Below are 23,351 nucleotides of genomic sequence, written 5' to 3'. Positions count from 1 at the left end.
TTAAAAACTCAGAAACCAGGTTTGGCACAAGGGGAAAAGTTACTTGGAAATATGTTTCTTAAAACTTAAGGAATTATATTTTGCATAATCCAAAATGCTACTGAGTTCACCATTTGTAGGGCTACTGACAAAGCATTTTTTTCAAGATGGAAGAGTAATTTCAACTTTTCATTAAAAGCCTTTTCAATCTCAACTGAATAAAGCCAGCTGTTCTTTTCACTTCCTCTTCTATAGCAGCATATCATAAACATTGAGACCAGAGTTCTGGATGACACCAAAACTGCTTATCCACCACTGTCTCCTTCCCCGAAGTCTGACAGAGGATAGGAGCTGGCAAAAGATACAGACAAGATATCTTAATCAGAGCTCTGCCCGTTGCTTGATCTGAAGGAGTTTACCACCTGTGAATAACAAAGCAGTACTGTTTTAAAAGCAATTTTCACTGGGTGGAGGAAAAAAAAAATCATCCTATATAACAGTTGCTCTAGATACCTCTGTGTTCCTCTAGAGCCTCTGGGACTACCAAAACCTAAATCTAGAATCCCCAATCCCAACCCCATAGAGGATGGCAAAAGTTCATTTCCTATCCTCTCTTATCACTCCTTTTCTCTGTTCCTTCCTTGTCCCTCTCTGGTTTCTCTTCACCCATTGATCTTCCTAAGTGAAAATTTTCTTTACGAATACAGTACTGTTCCCATAGCCACCTATGGGCTAAGGATGAGACTCATCCTTTGGAAGCCTTTAACTGGGATCCCTAAGGATGTAATTCCAAAAATTTTTATTCTCTCCACCCTGATTTTTCTTTCTGGCCTCAAGCCTTGTCTGATTCATTGTCTTTTCAATCTCTCTTCAGTGTCTCCTCTGGTCTAATCCATCTAACACCCTGCTGTTCAGTGTAATCACCCTGAAACATATCTCTGATAAAGTCACTTCCCTGCCCAAAACCTTAAGGTCTCTTTACTGTTCAAAGAACAGAATCCAAATGCTGTAAGAGAAGATTCAAGATGGTTCTCAATTATTCTTCTGCTTTTTACCTCCAATCTTATTTTTTCTCGTTTATGTATCCACTAGGACCATGCCGTCCAGTGGAAATCTCATAGGAGCCAGATATGTAACTTGGAATTATTTAGGAGCCACATTAATATAAAAATAAATATAAATAGGTTAAAAATACTTAATAATCTATTATATTTTATAATTTAAATATATTGGTATGTATATAACTTACTATGTTTGTATTTTGTTTATATTTAAATATATTTTATTAAATACATAAATGATATAAATGATGCAAATCATAGAGCCAATATTAAAAATCAATAGTTACATATATATGCAGACATATATATGTAAGGCTAGCCTATGGTGTATATATGGTATACTAGCCAGCTTCCAAGATAACTCTTATTGATCTCTGCCAAGATCAATGGCTCTAGATTACTTCTGTGTATTTCTCTTCCACACTGTAGCAGGGTTGGTTGGTATGAACAATAGAGTATGCAGATGGTATGTTACCTCTCAGGGTAGGTATATAAAAAGCCTTGTGGCTTCTGCCTTGCTGTCTCTTGCATCATTCATTCTGGGAGAAGTCAGCGGCCATGCTGTGAGGGCACTTAGGCAGGTCTTTGGAGAGTCCTATATAGAGAGGAATTGAATCTTTTTGCCAATAACCAGCGAGGAACCGAGGTCTCCTGCCAATAGTCACAGAAATGATCCATCATGGAGCAGATTGTCCAACCACAGTCAAGCTTCAGATGACAACAACCCCAGCTGATGGCTTTATTGCAAGCTCATACGAGATGCTGCATCAGAACAACAAAGATAATTCACTTCCATATTCCAGACCCTCTGAGACTGTGTGAGATAATAAATGCTTGTTGTTTATAGATACAAAATTTTGCAGTCATTTGTTACACAAAAGTTTAAACCAATGCAGATCTGGGTACTTGCCAGAGGAGTGCTATTGTAAAAAAACAAAACAAAACAAAACAAAACAACAAAAAACAAAACAACAACAGCAGCAACAAAACCACCCCAAAATGTGGGAGTGGTGTTGGAATGAGCAGTGGGTAGGAGCTGGAAGATTTTTAAGAACAGTATTAACCGGGGTGCCTGGGTGGCTCAGTGGTTAAGCCTCTACCTTCGGCTCAGGTCATGATCCCAGGTCCTGGGATCGAGCCCCACGTCAGGCTCTCTGCTCGGCAGGGAGCCTGCTTCCTCCTCTCTCTCTGCCTGCCTCTGTGCCTACTTGTGATTTTTGTCAAAAAAATAAATAAAATCTTAAAAAAAAAAAAGAATAGTATCAACCAAAACCTCAGAAAGCTTTGTAAAATCTTGTTAGAAACACATGATCCTTTGAGGAGCTGTGAATGAGGACTTAAAGGAAATTGAGGAAAGTCTTGTTATACAATGTGAGAAAGGTGATCAACACTGATGCTTCCAATAACCTGGAAAGCAGAAATTGTGCCCAGTGAATTAAAAGATCTAGCAAAGTGGTGAAGATGTAAGCTGGATTCTTCTTGCTGCTTGTAGTAAAGTGAAGAGGAGAGAAATTTAAAAAAAAAAAAAAAAAAAAGGAATCACTTAAACAGGAAGGAACAGGAACTTGATGCTTTTGGAAATTCCTAGCCTACTCAGATGGTGAATGATGTGAAAATTAGGAAATGTCTTATGAATGAAGATGCAATCCAGGATACTGTCAAGAAAATATGGTTCAAAGATGATGTTGTGGATGAGACTCTGAAATCCATTGTGAAGACCTCAGAAAGATCATAGGTATTGCCTCAGAGGGTAGTACTGTTCAGTCCAACCAAAGTCTCTCTCAAAGGCTTCTGGATATACTCTGTAGAACTTCTCCAGCTGGACAGCTTCTAACACCTAGGGATCTTGTCCCTCAACCATCTCAGGGGAAACTCAAGGTAGAAAAAGGACTCATTTTGAAGGGTGTTGTGGGTGTGACACCCTTCTCTAATGGAAAGAATGCTATTAAGAATCACAGGAGAGGGATGCCTGGGTGGCTCAGTTGGTTAAGCGGCTGCCTTCAGCTCAGGTCATGATCCCGGTGTCCTGGGATTGGGTCCCACATCGGGTTCCTTGCTGGGCGGGGAACCTGCTTCTCCCTCTTCCTCTGCCTGCCACTCTGTCTGCCTATGTTCTCCCTCTCTCTCTCTGACAAATAAATAAAATCTTTAAAAAAAAAGAAAAAAGAATCACAGGAGATACACAAAGTTTTAAAGACAAGTATATTCAAAGAAACACTGCCAGCTTGAACTAAAACAGATAAAATAAAATAAATAGAGACCTTTCAAATCCTGGAATTCTGCCGGTTGGGAGGAGCCTGAGAAATCTACGTTGCTAAAACAGGCTGCTTTCTTGGAAAAGGAAGGATGAGTGACTGGGTAGAACCAGGAGGCCAGAGAATAGAGCTCCTTTTTATGCCTAATCACACAAAGCCATGGACAGTGTTTCCCGGGAAGGAATGGGACCAAGTCAAGACACATCCCAAATATGTCTGGCTTAATTTCAGGAATGTTGTAGACTCATGACTTCTTTGTGCTTCTTCCTTCTTTTCAACAAGAATGTCTCTCATAGTGAGCTTATGCCTGCCCCACCATTGTGTTTCCAGTGTGGAGGCCATATAACTTGTCTCTTGTTCATGGGTCTTCTGGTAAAGGGGAAATGCACTGGAGGAGCTGTTCTCAAGAAACTAGACCCTACACATAATCTAGAAGACGAGAGTCTAAATTTAAGCTGCTACTGTGATATGATGAACTTTGGGGACCTTTGGGATAGGTTGCACATATTTTGCATGTGAGAAGAATAGAATAATTTGTAACCAAAGGGTAGACTGTGTTCAACACATCTATCTGTTCCTTTCAAGAGGTAGAGCCAAATTGCTCTTTGCTTGAGTGCGGACTGGACTTGAGTAGTTTCTACTGGATAGAATAAAGCAGAAGTGATGGTTTTCAACTGCAGGGACTAAGTCATAAATGGTGTAGAGAAGAAAAACTTTTCCTCCTTTTTAGGGTTTTTTTTCTTTTTTTTTTGAAGAGTCTAATAATTCAGTTGACATAAGACAGGTTAACAGAAAAAATACAGTTAATTTTGTACATATGGGAGCTCATAAAAATATGAGACTCAAAAAAGAGACTGAAGCAGGCAATTTTTATACCTCATCACACAAAGAACTATACATTTGTGAAGAATGGACAGGACAAAAAAAGAGTGGGTTGGTTTAGCAAATGAATGAAGAAGTAACAAGTTTTATGTACGTAGCCTTCTCGGCCCTGAATTCCTGATTGCTGGTGAGAATGACGCTTTCTACCCTCCAGGTGTTGGGAAAGTACCTTTCACTTGGGCATTTATTTCCCACTTTCAGGGGGACAGAAGAGGGTCAGAGTGTCTTTGTGTGGGCTGTTTCTTAAGTTACTTTAATTCAAAATAACCAATATGCAAAAGTGGCATATTTTGGAGTGGCCCGTCCTGAACCCCATCTCAGGTACTGCAGCTTTCTATTTGCTTTCTCTCTTTGATCACTCACTCTATGGGGAGCCAGCTGCCATGAACTGAGGACCCTTATCTATGGTGATGGTTGATGAGGCAAAGAGTTGAGGTCTCTGAGCAACAGCTAGCAAGGCACTGAGGTCTGCCAACAGCATTGCAAATGATCTGCTGGGAAGGGGATCCCCCATCCTCCCTCAGGCCTTCATGTGCCTGCAGCCCTGACTGCATCTTGTTATCTATATTGGGAGTTCGTAAGCAAGAACCACTCTCAAATTCCTGACCCACAGACTTGTGAGATTCTTAACGTGTGTGTTTTAAACTACTAAATGTTTTGGGTAACTTGTTATCCAGTAATGTATTATAATACATTTTACAGTCCTTTAAAAATACTTTTAAAATCCAGTGTATATTTTACACTTAAAGCACATTTCTATTTGAATTCACTTTAGATGTTCCATAGCCATATGTTATTAGTGGATACCATTGTAGACAGTGCAGCCCCAAAAGAAATGGCTGTGTCTACATGACTTTAATACACTGAGAATTTTCACATTTCCAGATGGAGTCGTTGTCGTCGTTGTTGTTGTTTGTTTGCTCAGAGGATCCTTTCATCCCTTCTCCATCTGGTTATAATCTCCACGTTCGTAAGATCTCATCCTATTATTAACATTTTTATAATTTCTTTCAACCACTCAGAATTAATTATTCCCTTCTACTCTCTTAGCACAGAGATTATAATTGGTTACATGTGTCTCTTTTCTTCTAGACTGTGAGAATCTTGAGGGCAAGATTTATATATTTGGTTTTTTCAAAAAATCTTTGCATGTGCTTAGTTGACTGCTTACACTTAGTATTCAGTAAATATTTGTTAATACATAAATGGTAGATGCTACACAAATACTTGGCAATGATGTTGTAGAAGTGGCTCTCGCATTGCATGAAAAATTGACCTGCAGGATTCCTAACAGTTGTCAATATCCTATAAAATGCATCATAGATGTAGTTCCCACCTGAGGGTATCTAGACAGAGGGCATATTTCTCTCCCCCAAATAATTGTGCACAGGTTGGTTATGCAGAGCATAAATAATTGAGTGAAGAGGGTTGCCCATTAATTACTGAAGGCTGCCTCTGTGCAGAAAGTCTTGTTGCACAATTCTCTCTCTCTCTCCTTGGGAAATGGCCCTAGTGCCAGAATGAAAATTGTGTTTCATGTCTTCCTATGAGCTGAAGCCTCTACTAAGCATTTTCAATATTTTATTGTAGATGCATGAGGCAGAAATCAAACAGCACAAATCCTAGGTCAAGAGAGAGTTACTTCTTTGTTTAATGAGAAAAAGATCTAATTTTTGTTTTCTGTGGGTGAATATTCTTCAAATGCAGGGATAACTTATAAAAACAAGTTAAAGAAAAGGAACCCAGTTTTTCAGATATAGCATGACTAAGCAGGATATAAAAATTATAAGAATGTTACCAGGGGATTGTCTATCAGTAAATAGATACTTTCCTTTTTTTAATTTTGCAGGGACAGGAAAGCAGATGGAGGCAAAGATATGAGTCTCATCCTGGTGGGTTATTGTTCCAAACAGTAGCATGGGAGTATTATCTGACCACTTGAGCCGTGAACTTCCTCTCAACATTGTGGGATGACCCAGATACTGAACTTTTGTCTCCTGCTTTTTACCCCTTTTCTGGAACAGACGATGCACTTTCAACTCTGAGATGATAGTGCAGCCTTGCGGGGGTGGGGAGTCCTCAAATGGATTGACTTTCTTGGTAATTTTTACTAGTAAACTACAGTTTTCAAATCCCCCCCCCCCCCCGAAAGGAAGGATGCCAGAAGCAGCGTATCTTGTTCTTGTCATGTTAGTGAATCAGAGAAATATTAGCGTCCTGGATGAGAAAACTATGAAAGCCGGGGGCTGAAAGCTCAGCGGTCCATATGGTTTACAATATACACCCTCAGGCAGGGTTTGTGGATTGTTTAAAAGAAAAAAAAGGGAGGAAAAAAAAACAACAACTAAGCTAAACTAAACAAAGAGTGAAACATGTGAAAAGTGACTTTCTTATATGGGAAATCAGAATGGGAGGCTGTTCTTCATAGCTGATTTCCTATGCCTGCAGTGCCCCTAAGCTTGTCACCCAATTACTCATAGAAGGAGTCTGCACAGGCTCACATGGACACCCCCACAGGAAGGGAAACTGCGAGCTATTTCCGTGTCCACCTCGTATTAATTTGTACAAGGGAAATTACTGTGGACTAATGGAGTACCTTCTTTCCATTTGTGGCTTCTCTGTCAGTTTTCAGCAGGGAAAGCATGGGGCAGGAAATTTGCTTTATGAAAACCACCTAAAACTTTTCTAAGTACTCTTAACTCCTAGTGCTTAGAATATTAGGATTTCTTTTTTCCTATAAGTTCGTGTTAGCTTGTTTTCAAAGAAAGTTCAGGTTTTGTTCCTCTCTCACTGAAAATTTACCGTTGAGATAATACTAAATATAGTCTATTCCCTGTCCAACTTAGGCTGTGATAGAATGATAATCTTGTACAGTTGATTGTAAGTTCAATAACACCATTTAAATTTCATATCATTAAATTCATATCATATGAATTTATACTTGTACAAATAGCATTACTGTCTAAATTTATGTGAGGCAGAAAAATAGAAACATACTTAGATGTTGTATAAGAGACCACCGACTAAGAAAGTGCAGGTTCAGTGATTTGGTTATATGAATTCATTCAGTTTATCGGAACCTATTTATAAAACCCATCTATGTTTTGTAGGTACTAATACTTACTAGGCTTCTTTCTAAAGATTTATTTTTTGTTATAGTTCTTTGCTAACACTGTAAATGAAGATTATTTATGCTTTTGTTTATCCAGACCTTTAAAATGATCAACATTACATGATTTTGCTCTTCAGTTTCAGACTATCTTAAAAGTACCCCCTTTTTCTTTTCACAGAAGTTTTTCTTTCACAGATGATCTTGTTTATCTAGATTAAAAAGTTAGTTTGGAAGAAAAGTTAAGCCACTGGATGAAAACCAATAAACACGTAAAGGAAAAATAACCATTTATTTCCCAGTTAGTGGTCTCTTGAGATTGAGGTGGCCCTTTGCTAATCTTGCATCTAAAAATAGTTTGAATCAATCTGGGAAGTTTATCAGGCTCCTCTGTGTTTTCTGTTTGGTTTGTTTTAGAATAATTTTAAGCTTCTAAATGCCTGTGACCTTCCAGGTCTCCTGGAACCTAATAGCTACTTAATTAATTAGTATCATCTTGATGATCATGAGGTTAATCAGAATTATAGGAAACTTAACATGCCATAAGGGGAGTCCAAGGTTAATGTATGACATATCTGATCTTAAAGATCTTAAAGCAGTTGCTACCAGGACCTGAAGCAGTCGGTGACATCATATAGAGTCCTAGAACTAATGGCAAAAAATTCTGCCTATTTCGTTCATCTTCAGAAAGAATGATTAGTTATTCATGCTTTTTGAAAATACATGAAATCCTGCTTACACGTGCATACCTATCAGTTAGATATGTGTCAATTCTCACATAGGAGAATGGAAGGGAAAATATACTATCAGTTGGCTATAAAACTAAATCTGAGGGGCGCCTGGGTGGCTCAGTGGGTTAAAGCCTCTGCCTTTGGCTCAGGTCATTATCCCAGGGTCCTGGGATCGAGCCCCACATTGGGCTCTCTGCTCGGCAGGGAGCCTGCTTCCTCCTCTCTCTCTGCCTGCCTGTCTGCCTAGTTGTGATTTTTCTCTGTCAAATAAATAAAATATAAAAAAAACCTAAATCTGAGTCCTAGAAATTAGTTTTTAATATGCATCTTAGACTTACTGAGATTAAAAAAAAAGTTTTCACTTGTGTGCCTTGATTTTCTAAATTAAAATGAGGAAGAGATCTTATCTGGGTTTTTTCTAGGAGTAAATTAACTTCTTAAGCATGAAAAGAGAAATTCCCTTTTTAATTTTTGGTAACTTGATTCTTCGATATGACATAAATCTGAATTCCTTCCATATTCCCCAAATGGAACAATGATATTATCTCTATCCGCCCAACACCTTCCCACAAACTCCTGTAAAGTAAAGAAAAGTCACACCTGAACCAGTCAGTTAAGGGCCAGTTCCGGGCTCTGTAGTGAGCTTTGTCCACTTGTGGGGAGAGAGATGCTAGAAGAGCTCCAGGTGGACTGAACTCATGAGTGGGCAATAGGACTTCTCAACCCTGATGCTTTCAGTGTCTGAATGATATCTGGGCACTGAAAACCAAGGATGGACATCTTCAGTTTTATCCCCCAATCCAGCTCAAAGCAGGAAACTTCATATTACATTGAAAGAATTGTAAGATTTTTGTTTACACAAACCATATTTGTTTATATAATCATTTTTAAACATAGCAGAGAGTTAAGAGTTTGCTACAAAGTTTATAAATGTTTATAAAGAAATACAGTATATATATATACACACATATATATATGTGTGTATATATATATATATAATTTTTTTAAATAAATCCAATCCTATAAACCTTCAGGGGTGGTGGAAACCTCCTCCCTCTCCCTATTGGTCTCTTCTTTTTGACTATCCTGTTTTTCATTAGCTCTCCCTGCATCATTTACTGCATATATCTAGAGTGTGATTTCGGCTCTTACCAATGAGGTTGGCTTCTAGATTTTATAAATGCCTCTCACTCATTTTCTCCTTCTATCTTTACAACCATTTTAACAGTCTTGTTGTTGGGTAAGTGATGATGAAAGGTAGCAGGCAAGTGACCTCTTGTATATTTCTGGAGAAGTAATTAGTGAGCTGGACCCCTAGAGACACGGGTGATGTATTACAGCTTGTAGGTGGTTTGACACCACAGATACTACTCCACCCACACAGCTCTGATCAACTGACGTGTTTTACAGCAGAGGTAAGACAACAGCAGCAGATGGAAGAAAATGTGTTTATAAACAATATATGTGTGCTTTCTGGGTTGACACAGAGACTCTATATACTTAATGTCACAGTGACAACTGATGGTGGAAGTAGATAGATTTCAGTAAACCCTTTAATGTAGGTTTCAGTAAACACTGATAAGGAACACTGAGCTTGGATTTCACAATAAGAAAAAATAAATAATGCAAAGTAGGCATACTCACTCTTCACCTTCCCCTAAGGGTAGCCACACTTGATATTATCTCCAGAGACATTTACTGTGGCATAAGTGTGACCAGAAAATTGAACTGCAGAGCAGTGTATGACTCAGAATAGTAAAGGTAGCAGTGCTCATTTCCATGCAAATGTTCCATTTCCTGTTGACAATGTCAAGCTAAATATTTAATTGATCTCATTAAACATGTTAAGGTATTTTTACATCACAGGTTGTGAATTTAAAATGAGACCATATTGATTAAGATAAGGCACTGGAATAAAATTCTTCTAGCCCTGTCACGAGCTCTCATAAATATCTTGGGTGAAACCATTTAGCATTTCTATATCTACAGTTCTCAGGCCAATTTCCAAATTGTTAATCAGGAATGATGGACAGCATGTTTGGCGTGGGTCGGGAGCAGATATTGAGCTCCTTTTCCAAAGAAATGTATTTCTTAATCCTATAATGGGAATGAATGGAATGCTAATTCAATCCCCCATACCATCTTCCTATCAACTTTCTGCTTTTTGAAGAGTAAATGCTAATACCTAACTTGCATTCCACCGGTACCCATCCAAAGGCTGACTCACATCACTAATTGATCATAGCACTTTTGGCTGTTTGACTCACGTGTGGTGTCAGCAACCTTAGCAACATAGATCTCTAAGCCACTCTTAATACTTCAGAACTGGTTCCTGACATGAAATCTATTTCATCATTGCCATTTCAATTCTAAACAGCCATAATGCCTTCTTAGCTCCTTATAGGCAGACGTTAAATCCCCACGATGTATAAGAAAAGCTTATATGGACCTTCCTTGACTTCTGAATAATAGGAAGCAGATTCTTGTCTGTTTTGGCTTGTTTGTTTGTTTGTTTGTTTGTTTTTTATTTGCTTTCTTTTCTAGTAGAGGATAGAGTCCAGGCTATCTGTCTGTGCTTTGAGTACCAATCTGCTTCTCAGTCCAATTATTAGTACCAGTAAAATAAAATAGGAAAGCTACTCATTTTTTTAAAAGATTTTATTTATTTAATTGACACAAGTAGACGGAGGGGGTGGGGTGCGGGAAGCAGGCTCCCTGCTGAGCAGAGAGTCCAATGTGGGGCTCGATCCCAGGACCCTGAGATCATGACCTGAGCCGAAGGCAGAGGCTTAACCCACTGAGCCACCCAAGTGCCCCAGAAAAGCTACTCTTAAAGGCCAAAACATACTCCTTGCTTTAACCTCTGCTTTTCCTGATAACTATAGTTATAATCACCTATAGATCTCACTTTAACAGAAGGTATCTGTTGTCTACCGTATGTCTCCAATGTTCTGCTCTCATTTTTCTTCTCTGAGTAACAAAAGTCAAATAAACAAATGTCACCCAAGTTTCACGGGGCTAGGAAGGAGGATTTAAGGAATGAGTGAGTGAAGAGTAGTGATGGCCTCAGCTTAGTTTGTATTCATCCATCCACTAACTTATTAGGTAGCTATCCGGCATCTGTGATACGCCAGCAGTGGTGAGCCTAACAAGAATGCCGCAGTGAGCCAAAAGACTGAAAAAATTTAGGGTTTAAAATGGAAGGGGAAAATTAATCAAATGACACATAAATATGTAAATATGGACTGTGATAAGGCTGTGAAAGAAAAGTAGAGGGACTGGGGAAAACAGCAGAGAACAGATGTAGTCTGGCAGGTTAGAAGAAGTTTTTCTGGGGAATGTAAGGATGAATCAAAAACTCTGAAGGCTCAGTAAGATGTAATCAGGTGGAGGGTAGATGTGGGAGAAGTAAGAAGAACTTTGCAGGCAAAGGGAGTAAATGTGCTGAATCCTGGAGCCAAGAAGATGCATGGTACCTTTGAAGAACTGAGTGTAAAGAGAGAGAGTGGGGTGAGAGGGGATGCCAATAATGATAGAAGATGTAGCTGGGGAGCTAAGCAGGGCCAAGATGGGCAATGGAGGGCTCTGTGGATCAGGTTACTGGGTGCAGCTTAAGTGTGTTAAACAAAGATATCACATAGTGGGCTTTTTTGATAGTTGCTTGTTTGAGATCACTACAGTTTGGGGGAATACATTGGAACAGGACAAGAGTGAATATAAATAGCCAAGTTAAAAAGCTATTGCATTGTTCAAGCTATGACATGATAGTAGCTTGGACAAAGGTCAAGGTGGTGGAGATGAAGAGATTTAGACAGATCCAAGAGGTGTTTAGAAGGAAAACTCAACAGATTGTCTATAAGATGCTGGGGGTAGAGGGAATAACTGGAGAAGTAAGGGTTAATGATGATTTTAAAACACTACTTTGCACCTTTGGATCGAGTAGCTTCTTATTCACTAAAATAGGATGCACTGGGGAAAGACCAGGTTTTGAGGATTTGGGGCATAGATTTTGTGTGATGGATGTGCCAGTAAGTTTTCCAAACAGAGCTGGAAAACAGTTGGATGTACTGATCTGGGTCACTATAGAGGGAAATACAAATATGAGAGTCATCGACACATATCCCTTCCTTTTCTGATTACTTCCAGAAAGGTTCATTCAACTCAATTAAGTCTTCTTGCCTAACTCGCCATACATAGGTTCAGTTTCCCTACTACAGTTAGCTTTTATATTTTGTAAAGGTGGGTTTGTTTCTAAATGGTAAGGTAGACATGCAGACGGTAGCAATGTGGGAGATTTACTGACCTGTGTTGAACAACCTATGTGTCAAGTACTAGATTAACTACTTTAAATGTATTATCACATTTAATCAATCTCACACCTGAAGAATATGCACCATTACACAGGTGAGAAAACTGAGGTTCAGAGAAATTGAAGAACTTAAGTCCCCTCAGCAATTAGAGTGTAATTCTCCTTCCACCGTGACAAGTTCTATCTCGCAGGCTCCAAAACTGTAAATGATTGTATGACAGCACATAAGATATCCCAATGCAGTGTTTCAGATACCATCTTTTTTTCTTCTGCTTAGAATGTAACTTAATGTTGAATCGTATTTTAAATAAATTTGCTACAAAAATACAATTTATCTGAGTGTCAGTTTAAAAATAGTGATTCACCAAACTTTTTTTTTTTTTTTTTAAGATTTTATTTATTTGTCAGAGAGATTGAGAGAGAGAGCGCGCGAGCACAGGCAGACAGAGTGGCAGGCAGAGGCAGAGGGAGAAGCAGGCTCCCTGCTGAGCAAGGAACCCGATGTGGGACTCGATCCCAGGACGCTGGGATCATGACCTGAGCCGAAGGCAGCTGCTTAACCAACTGAGCCCTGAGAATACAAATATAAGCAATTGACGCTCCATGCTCTCAGTTACTCCTCATTTAATAGGAAAGGCAGAGAAATATGATAGTGATGTTTATCAATAGCTACCTAAGTGCCAAGCATTGTGTTAATTATTTTACATGGTTTTTCTCATTTAATCCTTCTTATATGATTCTGAGCTAGATAGGTATTATGTTCTTTGAGTTATAGATAAAGAAAATGAGGTTCAGGGTCACACAACCGGTAAGTTGCAGAGCTAAGTTTTAGATTAAGTTCTGTTGGGGTCCATATCCCAAAGTTGTCATTAAATTATTCTCTCTTTTTCTCTCTCTGTTTTTCTGTCTCTCTTCTACACTAATAGTTGAATAGTTGAATAATAGTTGAATAGAATAGTTGAATAATAGTTGAATAGACTGTGTAATGGGTTATCCTAGTTACCTGTATCACGTAAAACAAAACAAAACAATGAAGGATGGAGTAGTCATGCTAATGTTAATTTCTGGAAAGAGAGAAAATACTGAGTTCTATTTTTTAAAATGTTTTAAAGTTTACTCTTATAGGGAGGAGATACATGTATGTATTTACTAAATGTTGATAATAAAATCTTATATGTTCTCCCATGAGATTGACAACTGAAAACCATTGTAAGAAAATGTTTTAAATGTCCTTTTTAGTTCAGAATCTAAGGTTTCATATATTGCCTTCCCTATGAGGACCATGGTTTATTTTATAGGGTTTGTGCCACCTTTTATTTTAATTCAGTCTTACAGACTTTAGAAATTTTCCATATTTATTTTCCCTTAAAACTAGATATTGTCAAAGCACACATCAAATTTTAAAATGATTTTCTTTCTACTTATTGGGGGTAATTTTGAAACAAAAGATATTCCAATTTAAATAGCTTATATTCTGAAGTTTGACTGTTGCTTTGTTTGGGCTGTCAGTGGGAAAGAAGAAAAGCTCTCTTTAAATTAGGTTGATCACCTGGCTACAGCGAATTTCTATTTCTGAAATACAAAGGAAAATGTTAGTAAAAGAGGCCACAGTTCTTATAATGGCTTACAGATATGGCTTTTTACATTGAAAAAGTTCAACATTAATGCTTCATGAAATTGAGTGTTGATACTATTTAATCATAGTCTGAAGTTAAGGGGAGCTTCTAGTTGCCCTTAACTATCTTTACAGTCAAAGCAACATATATTTGAAAGTAAGATCTTTCTGCAGTAAAGCTTTCTGCTACTTTCTAGTATTTTGAGTCATATGCATAAATGGTGGGTATGCAACATTATTTAAGACTATTTTATATTACAAAAGGACCATTGTGCATCTGACGTTGTACATCTGTGCACTGGTACCAGACACTATGCTTAGACAATGTCTGCACAAAGATGGTGGTGTATAATCTGTGTTCCAGAAGCTCACAGTCTATGGAGAGAGTGAGGCAGATAAAATGAGTACTCTGATACTGGAAGTTAAATAATCAGTCAAACAGCATGACTTAGTTGTGTATCATATACAGAAAGCAGGGAGCTAAAGAGTAAAGAGAGGGAGAATAGAAGTGGGAGATGGGGAGGGGGAAGGTAGGCAGGAAGCAACGAGGGAGAGAGACCTACAAAAGCACAAGTATTACTCCCACCCTTCCCCCCAAATAAGTATTTATTATGCTCAATCATGATCGTGTCTGCTTTGCACCTACATGTGGGTATCTTTGGGGTGCATTCACAGAAGTTCAGTTAATGGGTTTCAATATACAGGCATGCTTAATTTAACTACCACCGGGTCTTTTCCAGAATGACTGCATTGGTTTACAGCCCAATAACAAACATGGCAGCAAAAAGTTCATATTCCCCCATTCTGAGCATCACTTGCTATTTTTATTTGAATTTTATTTCTCTTATTTCTTGTGCAGCTGTGTAGCTCTTCAAACACAAATTAACCCTTTTTATTTTCCTATAGTCACCTACTTGGATCTTTTTGTTAAATTTTCTGTTTCACTTATGAATTCTTTGTCAATTATGTATTTTTTTTCCAATTTTAATTGTGTAGTTTAATGAGCTTTGGCATTATCTATAGCCATGTATTCACCACCACAGTTAAGAGTATAAAACGTTTACAACAATTAAAAGTACCTTGTGGCCCATTCTAGTCAATGCCTTCCTCCCAACTCCAATCCCAGGCAACCGTTAATTTGCTTTCAGTCACAATGGCTTGCATTTTCCAGAATTTAATATTAATGAAATCATATCATATATGGTCTTTTGTGTTTGACATGTTTTCATTTGTCTTGGTTAATTATCTATATTGTTGTGTTGTATGGTAACTATTGGTTGAAATATATAAGTCCACATTTATATCATTTCTTATATGGTGTGAAGTAGGAATCAAAGTTAACTTTTTTATATGGATTTATAATTATCCCAGGAATTTTTTTTAAAACAATTATTTCTCCATTGAGTACCTTTGTGCCTTTATTAAAATACGTGGGTTTACTTTTGGGCTATCTTTCCTGTTCCACTGATGTATAGGTGTACTTTTTTTTTTTTTTTCCCCAGTACTATCTTGTCATGATCACCTGGTCTTTTTTTTTTTTTTTAATTTTTTTTATTTTTAAAGATTTTATTTATTTATTTGACAGACAGAGATCACAAGTAGGTAGAGAGGCAGGCAGAGGGAGAGGAGGAAGCAGGCTCCCTGCGGAGCAGAGAGCCCGACACGGGGCTCGATCCCAGGACCCTGAGATCATGACCTGAGCCGAAGGCAGCGGCTTAATCCACTGAGCCACCCAGGCGCCCCCTTTTTTTTTTTTTTTAATATTTTATTTATTTGACAGAGAGAAATCACAACCAGGCAGAGAGGCAGGCAGAGAGAGAGGAGGAAGCAGGCTCCCCGCGGAGCAGAGAGCCCAATGTGGGGCTCGATCCCAGAAAGCTGGGATCATGACCTGAGCCAAAGGCAGAGGCTTTAACCCACTGAGTCACCCAGGTGCCCCGATCACCTGGTCTTGATACCAGGTTTTGTGAGTCCTCCAACATTGCTGTTCCTTCTCAAAACTATTTTGGCTAGTGTAGTTTCTTCGTCATTTCATATAGATTTTATAATCAGTTTGGTAATTTCTACAAAAATCCTCCTGGGATGTTGATTGGGGAGAATTGGTATCTTCCCAAAATTGTCTCCTAATCCATGCAGCACTATTTATAATAGCACCAAAAGAACATGAAATGCTTAAGTATGAATCTCCCAAAATGTGTGCAAAATCTATATGCTGAAAACTGCAAAACACTGGTGAAAGATACCAAAGAAGACCAAATAAATGCCAGTTACGTATTTACGTATTTTGCAATACTCTTCTCCTAGGCCCCTCATCTTTTTTTTTTTTTTTTTTTTAACTCTGTCTGTGGTGGAATGTACTTTAACATTTTGGATATACATTTTATTCCCCAAATTATGTATTTTTATAGTTTCTTTTTCCTTGGTCTTCAAAATCGCATCCTGTATTTCTTTACCTGTATTTAACAATTCCAATATCTGATGTCCTTGGTTGAATCTAAATGTGTTGTTGTTTTATATTTAAGGTGGCTTATTGCCTTGTGTTCTTGGTAGTCTTTGGTGCTGAGTTCATTGTTACACCTTAATCTGTAGGAATCCTGAAGGCCTAAGGAGATAGTTTGCTCCACAAAGGATTTTCATCCACTATTTTTCCATAATGATTATACAGTTGCCACAGAATGCAAAAATGTCAAAGTGTACCTGTGTCTTCAGTCACGTTTTGGATATTTTCAGAGAAGCTGAATTTAGTCTGATCGTCTTAAGTGAAAATAAAATCTCTAGTGGCATTTCAGAAATTTCTGGGAAATCTTTAAAAGGGTATTGAGAGTTACCTGAAAGGCATGACTATAGAGCATCAATGGAAGCATGCTAAATTCCAAGTGTGTTAGCGTCTTTTAAGAATTGGTTCTTGTGGACACCAGGCTGTGTGGAAAAAACGTTGCCTATTGAAATAGTTTGCTTGATCTTTGGGGCAATGTTTTCTAAATTCTTTGCTGGTTTTGATGCTGATTTGGTAATATTTTCTGACATTTTATTTTTTTTTTTGAAAAAGTGACATTGATACAATAGAAAGATATTGAATTCCTACATTTATTTAAAAGTCGTTAAGAAGGGGTGCCTGGGTGGCTCAGTGGGTTAAAGCCTCTACCTTCCTCTCAGGTCTTGATCCTGGGGTCCTGGGATCAAGCCCCTCATTGGGCTCTCTGCTCGGTGGGGAGCCTTCTTCCTCCTCCTCCTCTCTCTCTCTCTCTCTGCCTGCCTCTTCACCTACTTGTGATCTCTCTCTCTGTAAAATAGATAAATAAAATCTTTTTTAAAAAGTCATTAAGAAATTGGAACTCAGAAATTAAAGTGTTCATAATAAAAGACTACCAATAATACAGGGACTTATGGAACTCAAAAGCCAAAAGAGGACTGTGAACATGTATTTTTATCTCTTGTGCCATTTGTAACTCTCGTGACTTTAAGTGCCATGTTTATGTTTTAGGAGGTTTGCTTGGACTAAGGTTGGAATAGCTCTTCCTGTTCAGATGACTGATGTCCAAGTGACACTGAAAGAGAAATCCTGAGGAAGTTTGGAGCCAGTTCGTAGTGCTTAAGCATAAAGTCAAAAAGAAACTGTAATTTGATGACCCTCTGAAGTATGATGATATAGACATAATGCTTGATGGTGGGTGGAGAAAAGGGAAAAGTGAATTAAAAACCTCTGTTTTAGGCCAAGGAAAAAGAAACATGTTGAGTTGAAAATAACAGGTTGAAACTCATCATTGCTGGGGAAAAATTTAATTCTCTGCTCAGTTACTACGGTGATCTAAATATTCTCTTCTCTTGTATTGTTCTATTTATTTCCAGTAGATTATTGTGTACACTATTGTGCATGCTAGCCTCCAAACCTTCACTCTAATACTATCCTTCACTGAAATGTGCCAGGGCTCCTGGTAGAAGAAATCATTCCATAATTGGGGCAGCAGTTTTTAAGAAAAACGTTTAAGAGTGGTAGAAAAAAGACACATCTGTGTATCTGTCAATGTGATCATTTGTTTGGTACCCAGGAGCTCATGTGTACACATCTCTCTCTCTCTCTCTTTCTCTCTCTCTCTCTCTCACACACACAGGCAAGAGTGGCATCAAATTATTCAATAAGCAAAGGACAGTGAAAATTTTGTAGGTATACTTTGTTTTATTGTTCTTTGCTTTATTGTACTTCACAGATAACTGTGTTTTTTACAAATTGCAGAGTTGTGGCTACCCTGTCTTTCCAACAGCATATGTTCACTTTGTGTCCTCTGTGTCATGTTTTGGTAATTTTCATAATATTTCAAATTTTTCATTATTACTAAATTATAATAACATAGTTTATGACATTATACTATTCCATTATTACTATATTGATGATCAGTGACCTTTAATGTCAATATTGTGATTGTTTTGAGATGCTGTGAACTGGGTCCATGTAAGATAACAAGGACTTAATTAATAAATGTTATGGGTGTTCTGACTGGCCCAACTGACTGTTCCCCCATCTTTCTCTCCCTCTTTCTCAGCCTCCTATTCTCTGAGACACAACAATATTGAAATTAGGCCATTTAATAACCCTATTATGGCCTCTAACTGTTCAAGTGAAGAGTCACATGTCTCTCACTTTAAATCAAAATCTAGAAATGATTAAGCTTCGTGAGGGAGGCATGTCAACAGCAGGGAAAGGCCAAAAGCCAGGCCCCTTGTGCCAGTTAGTTAAGTGGTGAGTATAAAGAAAAAGTTCTTAAAGGAAATTAAAATTGTTATTCCAGTGAACACATGGTGATAAGAAAATGAAACAGCCTTATTGCTGATATGGACAGAGTTTTAGTGGTCTAAATAGAAAATCAAACCAGCCGCAAAATTTTTTTTAAAACCAAAGCCCAATCCAGAGCAAGGCCCTAACACTCTTCAATTCTGTGAAGGCTCAGAGAGATGAAGATGCTGCAGAAGAAAAGTAAGAAGCTAGCAGAGGTGGGTTCATGGAGTTTAAGGAAGGAAAGCTTCTCTGTAACATAGAAGTGCAAGGTGAAGCAGCAAGTGCTGAGGGAGACGTTGCAGCAAGTTCTCAAATCAGGCCGTGTTAATTAATGCAGGTGGCTACACTAAACAACAGATTTTCCATGTAGACAAAAATCTCCTTATATTGGAATAAGATGTCATCTAGGAATTTCATAGCTAGAGAGAAGTCAATGCCTGGCTCTGAAGCTTCAACAAACTGGCTGACACTTTGTTGTGGGCTAATGTGGCTGATGACTTTAAGTTGGATTCTGTTCTCATTGACCATTCTGAAAATTTTAGGGCCCTTAAGAATTATGCTAAATCTACCCTGTCTGTGCTCTAGAAGTGAAACAACAAAGCCTAGGTGATAGCACATCTGTTTATAACATGATGTACTGAATGCTTTAAGCCCACGTTGAGACCTACTGCCCAGAGGGGCCGGAAAGAGATTTCTTTCAAAATATTACTGCTCATTGACAATACATCTGGTCATTCAGCAGCTCTGATGGATATGGACAATATTAATGTTGTTTTCATGCCTGCCGTCATAATATACATTCTGCAACCAAGGAGTAGTTTTGACTTTTAAGTCTTCTTATGTAAGAAAGACATTTTATTAGGTTATAGCTGTCATAGACCATGATTCCTTTGAAGGATCTGGGCAAAGTAAATTGAAAACCTTCTGGAAAGGATTCACCATTCTAGATACCATTAAGAACATTTGTGATTCAGGGAAAGAAGTCAAAATATCAATATTAAGAGGACTTTGGAAGAAGTTGATTCTAACCCTCATGGATGACTTGGAGAGGTTCAAGACTTCATGAAGGCAGTAACTGCAGATGTAGTGGAAACAGCAAGAAAACTAGAATTAGAAGTGGAGCCTGAAGATGTATCTGAACAGCAGCAATCTTGTGATCAAACATTCATGGATGAAGAGTTGCCTCTTTAAAAAAAAAAAAAAAGAGATTTCATTTTTTAATTTATTTGATAGACAGTGAGAGAAGGAACACAAGCAAGGGGAGTGGGTAAGGGAGAAGCAAGCTTCCCGGCAGAGCAGGGAGCCCGATGTTGTCTCAACCCCAGGACCCTGGGATCACGACCTGAGCCTAAGACAGACGCCCAATGACTGAGACACCCAAGTGTCCTGAAGAGTTGCTTTTTATGGATGAACAAAGAAAGTGGTTCTTGAGATGGGATCTACTCCTGGTGAAAATGCTGTGAAGGCTGTTGGAACAATAACAAAGAATTTATAATATTACATATATTTCATTGATAAAGCAGTGGCAGGGTTTTAGAGGAATGACTATAATTTTGAGAGAAATTCTACTGTGTGAAATGCTATCAAACAGTATTGCATGCTGCAACGAAATTATCTGTGAAAGGAGGAGTCAACTGATGTGGCAAACTTTATTGCCTTATTTTAAGAAGTTGCCACAGCCATGGCAACCTTTAGCAACCGCCACTCTGGTCAGCCAGCAGCCATCAGCCTCTGGGTAAGGCTGTCTACCAGTAAAAGATTACCACATGCTGAAAGCTCAGGTGGCGGTCAGAATTTTTTAGCAATAAACTGTTTTTTAGTTAAGATACATACATTGTTTCTTTAGGTGTAATGCTACTACATATTTAATAGACTATAGGATAAACATAATTTTTATATGACATGAGAAACCAATAAATTCATTTGACTAGTTTTATTGCCACGTTAGCTTTATTGAAATGGTTTGGAACGGACCTGCAATATCTCCTAGCTATGCCTATATTTGTTTAAATGATCCAGTACCGTCCCAATTGAGTAGTTTGAGTTGATGTTGATATCTGCTTAAGAAGTACGGTAGTTTACTTGCTGAATTGACCCTCTAAAAATAAAATTCAGAGAAGATGACAGGAGAAGACTTCAAATATGTCTGAATTGGGGCCTCAGTGAGCTCCCAGCCACTGGCTTTAGTATATCCTTGGCGAGCAGCTGACCTTCTGGTATGTTTTGGACTGGTTTTGCACTAGTGACTGACTTCTGATTGATGATAGGGCAGACCTGCTGTTAGGAGTCCCTACTTCTCTGGGTAGAACTTCGGAAGACCTGAGAAGTTTTACCCCTGTCTGGACATACTCTTTGCTATTTCTAGCTTTATGGATATGTCCCTGTAATTTTCTGCATCCTTTTGTAAAAAAGACACTCTGTGCAGTGTGGCATCTTTGTCTACGACATCTTTGTCTCACTGTTGCACGTACTACATTGGATCCCCAAATGGATTACCTATTAAATGGTCAAGTTCAGAGGCCCTGTTTTAAGGTCAAAGGTGAAAAAATGCACTTTGCATGTTACAGTTAGATAACAAGCTCACTGAGCTAAAACTGTATAAAAATTGAAAGAAGCAAATAAAAATAAACTCACTTAAAAATTGATTTATCTTAGTGCAAAGGTCATCTGGTCATGTATGTTAATTAATTGTATTGTGTGAAGTGACACAAATCTTTAGAACTTGATAAGAAGAGTGTAAATTATTATGAAAATGAAAGACATGTTTCTGGACATGTAATACTGAAGAAGGTTAAGATGAAATGGCCCAATAGAAAGGAATACCATAAAAGTAATTGATAAAGTCAAACAACATCAAAGGAACAACATTTTATGAATATGAATGCCAATCTACTTAAAAACATTTTATATACCTGAGACCTAAGAAGAGACGCAAAGACATACAATGAAAAAAGGAAAAAAAAAAAAAACAGTTATTGAGGAAGGGGATAAGGTTTACTTAGCTGAAAGCAAAATGAATTATTTGCTTGAGTATTCCCCAAAGAAGAGGAAGGTAGTATTCCAGAAACTGCAATGCATTTTCCTTAGGGGGAAGTGAGATGTTAAAAGGCTTTACCATCACACTAGAGCAGATAATTAGGCAATTACAACTATTAAATTTGACAGAGCATTAGTTTAAATGCATTACTCACTAGAATTCTGAAGGAAGTAACAAATAGTATAATTTTTAGTGAACACTTTTGATAACTCATTGAGGACAACATCTTACCAGAGGGCCGAAGGGTGCTAATAGAGTTTTGAATTTGAAAAATGCATGTATGTACATGTGTGTACGCCCACGCGCATGCACACACAAACACACACACGGTCCTGCCAAAAAAACTCCCAGGAAAGTCTAAATCTTCTGAAGTCCTTTTCCTCTTTTATATGCAATTATTGCAATATACTTATAGATATTAACCCACCAATCATCAAAAGGCCTTTCAAAAGTAGGCAGCAAATATCATTTCAGAATCTCCTACCTTGATTTATAGGCATTAAAACAGAAACAAAAAGAAGTCACCTTGAAAAGCAGTGGACAAACCCAGTCTAAGATTTAAGTTATTGACAATTACCAAACATTTGGTAATGTATAATTTAGTAAACCAGAGTCAACTTAGAACACTGTCCTTATCACCTTGCTATAAAGTCTTTAAATAGATTACTGCTGCATTTTTAAAAAACATGAAATATTTCTACACTGAATAATAACTTAATAATCACATAATGCTTATCACTTACTTTCCAAATTCCACGAGTTTTGCAGGTATCACAAGATCCCTCCAGTATTCATATGAATTATTGCTGCTTGGAATACAATAAAGAACTTTTAAAACAATAGTCCTGCCCATTGCATAAGAAGTCCCAAACACTTTGTTTCAAAAGCAGAGTAGTCAGTCAGTGGCATCTTTGGCACACCTATTTCGTCAGCCACTTTCACCGCATGGTTAGGGAGAAGGACAGCCTAGGTCCGTGACAGACAGATGGTGGTCACAGTGCATTAGGGTTAGACCTTTCAAGGATCTTTGCTTTTTCTCACACTGTCTGTGTTCCCTAAGGTGGGCTCTGAGGCTGGATTGAGGATCAGGGGTGGGTATGGTCTTTGTTTGCTCGTCTCTGTGTTCTCTTACCATATCAGTGTACTAACTCTGTGTTAATCCATTGCTGGTTGAAGAAATTGTTGAATATAGGATCCTTCCAGTAAGCTTTTTCTGACATTCTCCATGGATGAGTTGGGGATTCTTTTTACATAATTCCATATTGGCTTCTATTGCAGTGTTTACAACCCTGCTTTGCAATTTCTAGTTATAAGTCCGCTGTTCCTGCAGTCTGGTAACTGCTAGTTCTCGCCTAGCCACATGCTCTGCTGATGATTATATATTCAGTGCCAGTCACATAGCAGATGCTCAGTAAATGTTTGCTGAATGAATAAATGCATGTGTTCCTCCCTCACCTCTATCTGCAAACATATACCTCTCAATAAACAGTACCAATAATGCACATGTCCATACATTTATTTTTTATTTATTTATTTTTTAAGATTTTATTTATTTATTTGACAGAGAGAGATCACAAGTAGACAGAGAGGCAGGCAGAG

This window comes from Meles meles, chromosome 1 (genome assembly GCF_922984935.1).
Source record: "Meles meles chromosome 1, mMelMel3.1 paternal haplotype, whole genome shotgun sequence".
Taxonomy (NCBI): Eukaryota; Metazoa; Chordata; class Mammalia; order Carnivora; family Mustelidae; genus Meles; species Meles meles.
The sequence above is the reverse complement of the archived record's forward strand: the minus strand, read 5'-3'. Positions refer to the sequence as shown.